General features: G+C 47.0%; 1 non-coding gene across 1 annotated transcript; it reads left to right on the top strand.

The window, feature by feature from the left end:
- The first annotated feature begins 6,231 nt into the window (after positions 1-6,231).
- On the top strand, positions 6,232-6,430 carry LOC144507408 (U2 spliceosomal RNA). Its single transcript, XR_013500095.1, has one exon. It is a non-coding gene; the product is annotated as a U2 spliceosomal RNA (small nuclear RNA).
- The last annotated feature ends 6,708 nt before the right edge of the window (positions 6,431-13,138 follow it).

Genomic DNA, 13,138 nt, shown 5'->3' with positions numbered 1-13,138 from the left:
AACTGAAAATGATATTAATCCCTTCATGTGGAAATAGACTGCACTCAGAGTGCTGCACTGTCACTGGTGCTATCTTTCCAATGAAATATTAAGACGGGACCCCATCTGATTTCTCAGATGAGAATAAAAGATCCAATAGTATTATTTAAAGAAGAACAGATGAGTTTCCCTGGGGTCCTGGCCAACATTGTTCCTCAATCTGTGAACTGATTATCTGTTCATTGTGATATTGTGGGAGCTAGCTGTTCACATGGCTGTTGTGTTTCCTACATTACCACAGTTACCTATGGTTACATAACTCATGTACAGCAACAGAATAGTATTTATCTCTCCCACTTATCACCCTGACATTACAGCTTGACCTCTCGTTTGCTTATCTAATAGCCACGTAGTACTGACGTAGAACTTTAATGATTCACTGACATCAAGGTCCTTCTCTCAAGGCTCGAATGCTTCCCTCTTTCCATTTTCATAATTACAAATGGACAATGGATGCATTGGTCTCTGTCACCAGTTTCTCAGTAAAATTATTTTTCACACCCAGTGCTAAATATCCCCAAAGGTACAGTTGGACTGGAGCAACCACAGTGACTGTAACAGGAGATCATCATTATTCTACACACAGCTAACCCAATAACTTTCGCAGAACAGTACAGTATTCCGAGTGAAGGAAGGCAGCATTGAAATCCTTGTCATGATCATCCTGAAACTTAATTAATCTCAATGGTACATGTCAAGGCTGCTAAGTGGAGCACTCAGCAATAAGATTAACAGTTAGGCATCTGTTGAGAAGTTATTAGCATTGATAAATGATAAATACAGGGATCCAGAAACATTCGTACAATCCCTCCAGCGTTGGAGGAGGCCATTCGGCCCATCGAGCTTGCACCAACAACAATCCCACCCAGACCCTATCCCAGTTATCCCATGTATGTACCCTGTTAATCCCCCTGATGCCAAGGGACAATTTAGCATAACCGATCCACCTAACCGGCACCTCTTTGGACTGTGGGAGGAAACAGGAGCACCCGGAGGAAACCCACGTAGACACAGGGAGAACGTGCAAACTCTGCACAGACAGTGACCCGAGGCTGGAATTGAACCCTGGTCCCTAGCGCTGTGAGGCAGCAGTGCTAACCACTGTGCCCCCCATGACGTTGTTGTAATTAGAATAATATTTATGGAACGTTGGTTGTGTATGAGAGATGGGAATGTTTTTACAAGATTTTCCATGGAGATGCAGAGACATTCGTTTCTCTATGTTAAATATGACTTTGATGGACAAGCCAATATATTGTTTGGTTCCTTCAAAGGAACATGGAGAGAGTTAAGAAAGACTTCCACTCCAATCATGCTGTGTGAACAATTGCTGCTGGAGGGTCATCAACTTGGTGAAAGACGCTCTCTGGTCCGCCCGAAACTTGCTGATCTTTCAGTGCAAAGATTTGTCCCTGACCGAGTGTTACAGACTGGCACATTCCAAGTTCCAGGACTTCGTGCTGATGGATGCTCTCAAACTTGGGGCAGCCACTGTCAAGGTACAATGGGGAAAGGCCACAGTTTAAAGCATCTCAACCAATGCAGACCGAGGGGCCAGTAACTGTAAAAAAAACCCGGACTGCATAACTGTGTGTTAATCTGTAAAAACAGCACACAGTGAAACGTGACGATTGTATATAGTTTGTTGAAAAACTGAACTCTAATGTCTGTCATGTCTTGGAACGGAGCACTGTAAAATATTGAAGTTAAGGAAATTGTAAATATGACTGTTTTTGCACTGTTTGTAATGATTGGAAATGTCGTTTCTGTTATAGTTTATTTCAGAGTATTCATGAATAAAGTATATTTTTGAAACTATAAAAATAAACTGACAGGCTACTGGAGTTCAGTGACAGTAATCAGGGAAATATTTACACCAAATACAATGAAGAAAATCACTGATTTTCTCCAACTAAATTAAAACAAAACACGGCTCAATTGAAAAGAAAACTGTGCATTGTTTAATAGCACTGAAGTTGCATGTACAGGCTTCATCATTATCTATAGGTCTATGCGACAAATTATTACTTTTCATACCACACTGTTAGTATCCTCTTGAATTTTGTCAAAGAGAGCATTTTCTCTGACAGTACTTTCCAGTGACCACAACCAGCAAGAAGAACAACCCCTGCCAGTATATGGGAACAACACCACCTGCAAGTTATCCTCCAACCCGCACATAACCCTGACTTAGAAATATATCACCATTCCTTCATTGGCACGGGGGGAAAATTCTGGAACTCTCCCTAATAATGGCGACACAGTGGCACAGTGGCAAGCACTGCTACCTCACAGCGCCAGGGATTGGGTTCAATTCCAGCCTTGGGTCACTGTCCGTGTGGAGTTTGCAAGTTAGAACATAACATAGAACATAACATAGAAACCCTACAGTGCAGAAGGAGGCCATTCGGCCCATCGAGTCTGCACCGACCACAATCCCACCCAGGCCCGCCCCCCACATATTTTACCCACTAATCCCTCTAACCTACGCATCTCAGGACTCTAAGGGACAATTTTTAACCTGGCCAATTAACCTAACCCGCACATCTTTGGACTGTGGGAGGAAACCGGAGCACCCGGAGGAAACCCACGCAGACACGAGGAGAATGTGCAAACTCCACACAGACAGTGACCCGAGCCGGGAATCGAACCCGGGACCCTGGAGCTGTGAAGCAGCAGTGCTAACCACTGTGCTACCGTGCCGGTCTCCCTGCATCTGTGTGAGTTTCCTTCAGCTGCTCCAGTTTCCTCTCGCAGTCCAAAAATGTGCAGGTTAGGTGGATTGGTCATGCAAAATTGTCCTTTATTGTCCAAAGTTTTAAAGTTTATTTATTTAGTTTTATTCACTTGTGAGACATGGGTGTCGCTGGCTGGCTAGCATTTATTGCCCATCCCTAGTTGTCCTTGAGAAGGTGGTGGTGAGCTGCCTTCCTGAATTGCTGCATTGTGGGTTGACCCACAATGCCATTAGGGAGGGAATTCCAGGATTTTGACCCAGTGACTGGAAAGGAATGGCAATATATTAGTGTCACAAGTTGGCTTACATTAACACTGCAATGAAGTTACTGTGAAAATCCCCTAGTCACCACATCCCGGCACCTGTTCGGGTACACTGAGGGAGAATTTAGCATGGCCAATGTACCTAACAAGCACGTCTTTCAGTGGGAGGAAATCAGAGCGCCCAGAGGAAACCCACGCGGACACGGGGAGAATGTGCAGACTCCACACAGACAATGACCCAAGTGGGTATTGAACCTGGGTCCCTGGCGCTGTGAGGCAGCAGTGCTAACCATTGTGCCACCAAAGATGTGTAGGTTAGGTGGATTAGACAAGGTAAATGCACGGGTTTATGGGGATAGGGCCGGGGAGGTTGGGTGGGCCTGGGTAGGATGCTCTTTTGGAGAGTCGGTGCAGACTCGATGGGCCAAATGGTCTCCTTCTGCACTGTAGAGATTCGATAGATTAACATGGTGGGAGTAGTTTCAACCTACAGACAGCCATCGATCATCCTTTCCCAGGGAAATTAGGGATGGGCAATAAAATCTGGCCAAGCCAACAACGCCCACATCCCATGAAGGAATAAAAGAAACACTGAGTTCTTTCACTTGATCTGGTGCCATCAAAGCATTTGGCCAGAAACACTCAGTAAATAGATTTAGATTAAGCTGTGCTGTGTAAAGTTCAAATCGTTGTCAACAATTTGGGAATGATGAGACCATGACCATACTTGTTCGGCCCAAAGAATACAGATAGCTTTGCAGAGTTCCCCAAAATAACACTCTTCCTTCTGATTTATCCATAGCTCTTTGGTAGAGGAGCTGTGTTAAGTGCTTGGCACTGTATAACTACGAACACACAATACATTGTGGACTACTTGAAATGGATTCTATTTTTGGAAATACTGAAACAAGGGGGGAGCGATTCTCCTAAAAGTGCTGAATTGGTGGAAAAACTGTTCTAGATCACGACTGTTTTGTCAGTGCAGCTTCACACCCGAATCTCCGCACTCTGTGCACTGCAGAGGTCACAATCGGGAATCTCATTAAAAACCTGGGGGGGGGGGGGGGGGGGTGCGCCTATTCGCGCCGGAGTCTGACAGTTCCGGAACTCTGCGCATGCGCAGTGGCCCCGATCTGCCAGTCTCCCCATTTGCTGGCCAACTCGATCACTGGCCAGCCCGGGACCCCCGCAGTGCTGCCCCTCCAACCTACCCCACGGCCCGATCGCAGCCCCCACAACAATTCCCGTGCCAGCTCCGACCCCCTCCCACCTCGGAGCACCCCGATGCCCCCTGCACCCAACAATGCCGATCCCTCCACCCCCTTTGCCCCAGCAGAGCCCCCCCCCCACTGACCTGTCCCCCCCCCCGCCCCCACCCCTGCAGACTACCCCCCTCCCCCAGCCCACCCCAATCATTGGCCTCCCTCCAGCCCAGACTGATCCCCATGCAGAGTGGCAGCGGGACACCCCCACCGATCACCCCTAGGCCCTGCCCACAATGGGCCCCACCCCCGGCATTGCCCACTGCCCGATGGGGAGTGCCGGGGTGCCCCCTGGGCATGGGCACTTTGCCCCTCAGGCAATGCCAGGGGGCACAGGCTGGCACTGCCAGGGTGCCCATGGCCAGGGGGAACGGCACCCCTGCCACCCGACCTGCTGGGGGTCCCCGATTGCAGGCCCTTCATTCCGGCGGGTTCTCCCACTAGTTCCCCAAACGTGGGGAGCTAGTCTAAACCCCGTCGGAATGAAGTACTCGTGGCGGAGTGGGAGATTCGATCGGGACCAGTAAGTTCCCGATAATGACCTGCTAAACATATTTAAACTACATTAAAAAAAGATTCAAATGACTTACCTGTCCTCCCGCCGGTTTCCAGCATGGTCTGGATTCGACTGCTCTCCGACTCTGGGAGATGCGCATGCGTTCCCGGCGCATGCACAAATTCCGGAAAAAGACCGACGACGCACATCTCCCAGCCCGCCCCGCCAGGAAAGTTGCGGGTCGCGATTGGAGAATCGCCCCCAAGATTTCTGTAAGCAACGTGTAAACAGTGTCAAAAGAATAGAATTTATTTTATTAATAATTTCACAAGTGTAATGTGTGGAACTCAGGCTTTGAAACCTCAAGGAAAGAGCTATTAAAACATGGTGTTTTCATTTTCAGTCTATATGGGTGGCCGCTGCAATTGTATCACCTACATGATGGTGTCAGCAAGAGGCCTTGAAACCTGTCGATGGTCGGGCTTCATCTGCACTCCATCGCTGAGCCACCAGTACGTTGCAAGCATTGATAGATAGCTCACCACCTTGGGGGCGATTGTTGCTTTGTGGTAAGAGGTCGAGAAGGTAATCAAACAGAATAGGGACGTGCAGCAAGAGATCAAAAGGGAGGGTTGAGCAGAGCTAGGAGAAACATGACTGAGAGGATTGTTGAAGAGAGATTGGCAGCAAGCCACAACTCATCTTGCTGCCCAAAAAGAGTCAGATAAATCAAGTTTTATTCTTGCCAGAGTTGCTTCCAACGATCCCTTTAAAGGATGTTGGTTCTGGCCATTTATAGAGAATAATATGTTTATTATACGTGATTTTGTTGGAGTGTTAGATTGATTAGAACTTTACAATGATTGGGGCAGCACAGTGGCACAGTGGTTAGCACTGCTGCCTCACAGCACCAGGGACCCAGGTTCGATTCCCAGCTTGGGTCACTGTCTGTGTGGAGTTTGCACATTCTCCTCGTGTCTGCGTGGGTTTCCTCTGGGTGCTCTGGTTTCCTCCCACAGTTAAAAGATGTGCGGGTTAGGTTGATTGGCCATGCTAAATTCCCCCTTAGTGTCAGGGGGACTAGCTAGGGTAAATGCATGGGTTATGGGGATAGGGCCTGGGTGGGTTTGTGGCTAGTGCAGACTCGATGGGCTGAATGGCCTCCTTCTGCACTATAGGATTCTATGATTCTATGACATGGAGTAGTTCAGGTGAATAGCATTTGAAAGAAAGATAGTTGAGCACATGAGGCAGAAAGCTGATGGGTTAGGTTAAATGGAGTGATTGGGAATCGTGTGGAGAATAAACACTGGCATAGGCCAGTTAGGCTGAATGTGGTGTGGTACACCCAGCCTACACTTTACTGCACCAAAATGGTATTTGGGTTCCTCAAGTCTCACAGAACCCAAAAGCGTATTAAAAATGAGGCTCCTCATCGCTTCTCGGCCTTTTGGCTAAGATCAAGTGTAGTATCGACATGCTGTCATTGGTTGAAGTCATTAGCTTACATTTTAGCTTCATTTGAAGCTATTTTTAAAAGCGGCATCTCGGCCTTTTGGCTAAGATGCAAATGAGATCAAACCTTGGAAGAGGTGCAATGCCTACTCCAATCAGTTTGGATCATGTAGATCAAGCCCAAGACAGGAGGCGAGAGCCCTGTTTCGTCAGCTTGGATCGGGAATGTCTCACTTGTTGAGACTCTGAATTGGACTTGATTTGATTGAATTGGATTTTAAAAAGAATTAGGCTCCTCTCAGCCTTTTTTTTGGCTAAGATCAAGTGTAGTTTTGGCATCCTGCATTTGGTTGAAGTCAATGAGGTTACACTGAGGCTTCATTTGAAGCAATTTTTTAAAGTGGCATCTAGGTCTTTTGGGTGAGATGCAAATGAGATCAAGGCTTGAAGAAGGTGCAATGCCTACTCCAATCAGCTTGGATCATGTAGATCAAGCCCAAGACAGGAGGTGAGAGCCCTGTCTTGTCAGCTTGGATCGGGAATGTCTCACTTGATGAGACTCTGAATTGAACTTTGATTGGATTGAATTGGATATTAACAAAAAAAAAATGAGGTTCTTAGCACTTTGAGGAGATCACTGGACATCTAAATTGAGGCCTGTCAAAAATAGCAGCAGGCAGTTTGCAAAAGGTTTATTTTTGCCATTTTGTAAAACAAGAAGCCTTTAATCAGAATATGTATATAATCCATTCTCCACCAACACTAAGTCAGCTCTGTATCAGTGGAACTAAATTAATGAGTAGATTGGGGTGAGACTGAGGGGTGAAAGGATGTAAGAATTTTGTACTCATTTCTGTACATTAAATACGAGCACTTTTGAAAATCCACACTTAACTAACACAATACAGCAATGTACACACCTATATCTTTCACTTGCCCCCAAGGTTTAGACTGATTAGGAATTGAAAGAAAACTAGTTTGTTAAACTCACGAATCAAAGCAGGTCAATTTTGTTTTTCTTTTAATTGATTTAGATATTTTACTTATGATTATGGAAATAGCCTAAAATAGATTTGAAAAGATCTCACAGTGCTTACGCAGAAAATCTTAAGAGAGATCACAGAAATCACAGAAACCCTACAGTGCAGAAGGAGGCCATTCGGCCCATCGAGTCTGCACCGACCACAATCCCACCCAGGCCCTACCCCGACATATTTACCCGCTAATCTACACATCTCAGGACTCTAAGGGGCAATTTTTAACCTGGCCAATCAACCTAACCCGCACATCTTTGGACTGTGGGAGGAAACCGGAGCACCCGGAGGAAACCCACGCAGACACGAGGAGAATGTGCAAACCCCACACAGACAGTGACCCGAGCTGGGAATCGAACCCGGGACCCTGGAGCTGTGAAGCAGCAGTGCTAACCACTGTGCCACCCCAGAGAATTGGACTAAGATACAAACACCGGTCATTTCTCGGGTGGCAGTTAGTGTGACAATGTAATGCAAAGGCAGTGAACTCGCCTTATGAAACTCTGTCAGGCTGTGATACTGATCTGAAATCATTTTCTGCAGAGTGCAAGGTTCAGCCAGACCTCAGTTATACAGTCAGATTTATTGTGCTACAGACTGCAATACCCAAACAGGCCAAACAAAGCACATGTGCAAATCTTGGCATCAGGGCAGTCCATTCTGATCTTATGAGTCCAAAAGCTGCAATAGCTCCTTGATCTTAGCATTAGAACAACTCCTAACTACGTTTAAATGGTTTTAGATGTTCCAATGTGCAAATGTGCAAACTCCACTTGGCATTTTTAAAATTGAAACCACAAACCGGTGGGAGGTACAGTTGGTGTGGGTGGCTCACTGGTTGATTTAATCAGCCCACCAGTCAGGACAGCAACCTGAACCTGGTGTGATACTATTCCCATTTTTTTGCTGACACGAACCTCAGACTTTGCATAAATATAAAACTGCAACATTTTGGAAGGGACAGAATTCTCACGGTTTGATAAATCAATCTCCGTTTAGCTCTCAATGGCAACAATGGCCCTCCAGTATCTCGTCAATGTGCCGGTATTTAAGTGTGAGCTTGAATAGCTAATGGCCCATTTATTTAACTGGGAAGCAAGCACAACCAAACCCAACTGTATCAGGAAAAGTAGCTTAAGAATCTGTCCTTTTAAATCTTTTGTTCACTTCCCTCCTGAAGAAAGTGCCCTGCAGTTTGTAAAGTGCACTGGGATGTCCCGAGACCACGTGAGGCTCAGTAAAAATGCAAAGGGCCCTGTCGCCCCCGCCCCCCCCCCCCCCCCCGCCCCCGAAGCACAGATGTGTTTATATGTTCATACCTGCACATGTTATCTTGCGCTTTCTCCTCAGGCTGAAATAAGATTTAGGTGTGGTTCTTAACATCCTTAGATTTTTCTTCTTGTACCAGATCTGAGTTTCAGAAATTAAAAGTCTTTTCCCAAATTTCATTGTGACACAGAATTACAGGCAACAGTAGAGTAACACTGACTGAGAAATCTGTTCACAAGAACATAGAAGCCCTACAGTGAAGAAGGAGGCCATTTGGCCCATCGAGTCTGCACCGACCACAATCCCACCCAGGCGCTACCCCCATAACCCCATGCATTTACCCTAGCTAGTCCCCCTGACACTATGGGCAATTTAGCATGGCCAATCCACCTAACCTGCACATCTTTGGACTGTGGGAGGAAACCAGAGCACCCGGAGGAAACCCACGCAGACACGGGGAGAATGTGCAGACTCCACACGGATAATGATCCAAGTCAGGAATTGAACCAGGGTCCCTGGTGCTATGAGGCAGTAGTGCTAACCACTGTGCCACCGTGCTACAAGGTTTGTCACTATGCATCTTTTTGGTGCAAGGATTATAAAGGTTTACGTTGCTATCACATCAGTCAACTAAGGGTAGCCCCAGAATTCAAGGTTATGACAAATATAATTAATCCTCAAGGTATTCTTGAGACCTGTTTATGTGGTCTCATGACCCAGTGATATTCAAATCATAGATGCATAGAATGGTTACAGCACAGGAAGAGGTCATTCAGCCCATCGTGTGTGTGCCGGCTCTCTGCAAGAGCAATTCGCCTAGTGCCTGTAATAATTCAGCCAAAGGCCAATTTCCTATCATCAACATCCTTTATTTTGCACCAAAGGAACAGGCAGTGACTGCTCCTTACAATCAGATAGTCTCCACCTCAGGACCTTCAGTGATGGTCTGGGTAGATTAACAGGTTTAAACGCCCCCGCTAACTGCCTCCCTTTGAGTGAGTTTCAGCTCACTCAATAAGGCAGCTCATACTCCACGGAGCCCAGAGGAGATCCCTCGTGGCCTACATGGCCATCATAATATCCCTCCCCCTTTAGGGCTGCGTCTCTCCCAGCATCCCTACTGTAAGGACATCCTTTCCTTCACTTGGTGCTCAGTTGGAGATCGATGGCAGGGCTGGGGCAGGTGGCATAAATTGAACAGGGGACCTGAGTTTCTGGAGGGAGCGTCACAGGGTTAACGATGCAGGTTCCTCCTCAGGTTTTGCTTCAGTCTGGAAGCCTGTTCCTTCAGCCTCCATCTCTGAGTCCGTACCTTCATTATCCGGAGGGGCCAACGCAGCTTCAAGCCAAGGGCTGGCACTGGCAGTGTCTATCTCCATGGCCGGTGGTGGGGGTGGTTCGGGCAGGTTCTGAAATGGTCTAAGTGCTGCTTTAGGATTGGAGGCAGGGCCTGGATAGCCCAAAGATGGGGCTGGAGAATGAAAAGTGAAGAGGAGATGTCCAGGCATCAGTCCTTGTTCAATTAAATAAAGGCACGGAGGAACAACTGTTTGCTGGTGCATTCTCAATGGTAACATCTCAACCAACCAGAGTTGACTTGCCTTCTTTTGAATTTAAACAAAAGCTTGGCGGATGACTGTTCCCTGGTGTTTTCTCCATATCAACGCCTCGACCAGAGTCTGCTTAGCGACCAAGTAGCAACTAGTTTCTCACACTCTATCAATTGATGTTCCTTTTGAGGTCTTCAGGGGGGTGATCTTATCTTCTCATCTCATTGGTCAATGGACGGGCGAGCCGGTAAGATCGCGAGAGAGGCTATACAAATGCACACATTTCTTTCTTTATTAAAGTTGATCTGTAAATGAAAGTTGTTGTTGATGTCAAAGAAACTGAAACCCATCTTCTCCGCAGTAGCATTCCTGGCAAGCTCCGTCACCACCACCAATTCATAATGTCTTGGCGTAAAATTGAAATGATTTAGGCGATTTTTTTACTTAAATAACTTACTGACTCATAAGCTGCTCTGCGAATGTGCAGTGAACAAAATGCTGAAAGTAATTAAGGTTTTAATGTGTATCCAAACACAAAGAGTTGCTTCACATCATTAGTCACCAAAGTGCTATCCCACAGTGTCTTTATAAAGGAAGATTTACTCATCCTCTATAAGCTGCTCTCTCAGTAGTGTCTGGGAGCTGGTAGTAAACTGCTGTGGTTGATGTAGAAACTCTTCAGAAAGCGCATGAGCAATGATTGACAGCTGCACAAGCCCTTGAGAGCATCATGTAGGGTTTTGATGAGGGGGCGGCAAGAAGGCAGACATTCTCTCACCCTGTCCTATTGCACCAGCAAACCTTCTGGGACTATGTCGTAACACTCCCCCTGATTTGAGCAGGAGCAGGCTGCAGGGAACACGTTATAAGCAAAGGAAGATGGTCGTGGTTGTTGGAAGCCAATCACCACAGCCATACGTCACAGCAGGAGTTCCTCAGCGTCGTATCTGAGACGCAACCATTTTCGGTTGCTTCCCTCTGACGCAAGATCAGAAGTGGGAATGTTCATTGATCAATGCACGGTGTTCAGTCCCATTCACAATTCCTCAAGTACTGAAGCAGTCCACGTGCACATGTTATAAGACCTGGACGACATTCAGGCTGATAAGTGACAAATAAGTTTCATGTCACGCAAGTCAGATGGGCAGTGAAGTGAAAAATGGAATTCAATCCACAGAAATGTGAGGAAATGCATTTGCAACAACCCTGGGGTGTACAAAATAAATGGGAGGACACTGAGTAGTGTGGAGGGATAGAGCAACCTTGGGGTGTATGTCCATAAGTCCTTAAAATGACAGGTTGATAACGTGGTTAACAAGGCAAATGACATCCACACGTGTGCCAGGAAATGACCATCTCCAACAAGAGAAAATTTAATTATCTCCACGTGACACTTAGTGACATTACAATCGCTGGATCCCCCACAATCAAGATCCTGGGGGTTACCATTGACCAGAAACTGAAACTGGACCAGCTACATAAATACTGTGGCTGCAAAAACAGGTCAGAGGCTGGGAATTCCACAGTGTTTGAATTTTAAGTTTATTTATTAGTGGCACATACCCCATGAACGAGAGGAAAATGTGGTCCACCAGTTTGTCAATTGGCAGCACTGGTCTCTCCAAGGTGGAGCAAGTGTTGAAGCCCAGTGTTTGGGTGGCAGAACTCTTGAGTTTCCATCACAGCTTCCAACAGCAGGGGAACAGGCACCCAGTTTGATAGCCCAGTTACAGTAATGCTGGAGCTGAACATTCACTCCAAAACAGACTGTAGAGAGGAACTGCACCAATCCTGTCACTGGATTCCTCCACACATTCAGACACAGTCCTCAGGCTTTTTAGCTGTCCTTTACAAACCTAATTGAATCACTGCTCTGCCTCAAACATTATGCTTCACATTGCATTGCCCCACCCCCAAGCACCACGGGGAGGTGGGGGGTGGGGGGGGGGGGGGTCCACATGACTCCCATACAGGAGGGCTAATAGAGGATATCACCTTCTGGTAGGTTGCTTCTTGCTGCTTCTACTGTGAGTGCCCGCTCCTGCTGTGTGTTTCAGAAGGTGCAAGCCCCTCTAATACTCACTATCTGTCCCACTCAGCTGCCAATCTCTGTACTGGTGCTCAGGAGCAATGGAATGCCTGATGATCCTTTCTGCAGGAAGGCTGCCCTCTTCGAGGGTGTCTTCTGGCAGAGTTTCTCAGGGGAGGTTCTTGCTGCTGAGAAAAGACCTGGAGAAAGATGAAAGGGACAAGTTTGCAGGTGCCAATGAGAGGCTCTCACCTGTACATGAAAGGCTTGAGCTTAATGGCTGAGTTATTGAAGTTAGCTATTGGTGCAGTTGCTTGTGGTGTACACAGGGGTGCAAGTGATAAGCCTTTACCCTGCTCCATGGAGATGCCAGCCTTGCCATCTACAACTCTGTGCCACTTATTCCCAGTGCTTCCTGGGCGAGGGCAGCTGGCCAGCTGCTCCAGCCCTGGTGAAGGAGAGGATTGTGAATAGTTACAGAGAAGGGGGTAGGTGCACATGTATGGGAATGTCACACGTGGTGCCTGAGCTGAGAGCGGGGAGGAAGGAGGTGTTGGGGCGGCACAGGGATATTGACTGAGCACTAAGTGGCTTGAGTGGGAATGGGGAGGGGGTCACGGGAGGAGGTGCAGACAGTGCAATTACAGCAAGTGAGGGGAGCAAAGTGTTAGTGAAGGCAGCATTGACAGGGATGTTAGGAGTGAACATCTCGTAATCTTGTGCGCTCTTGTGATCGATGGTGAGAGAAGGAATCATTGAGTCACGGCTCTGAAGGCTGGAGATAGGAAAGGAAGAAAGAATCAGTGACCTGAAGCAGTGTAAGACGTTGGGAGAAAGGGAGCTGCACGCATTGTGGTCAGGAAACGTGGATTGGCATATTAGCGTCAACATGATTGGCAACCAGCCCTCCAATCACATTTTAATCAAAGCCGACAGTTTCATCATTAACATCTCCAGATGCATCACGCAGCTCCAACACCAATGCAGCCATTTTGCTTTCAGTT

The sequence above is a fragment of the Mustelus asterias genome, chromosome 18, assembly GCF_964213995.1.
Source record: "Mustelus asterias chromosome 18, sMusAst1.hap1.1, whole genome shotgun sequence".
NCBI lineage: Eukaryota > Metazoa > Chordata > Chondrichthyes > Carcharhiniformes > Triakidae > Mustelus > Mustelus asterias.
The sequence above is the reverse complement of the archived record's forward strand: the minus strand, read 5'-3'. Positions and strand labels throughout refer to the sequence as shown.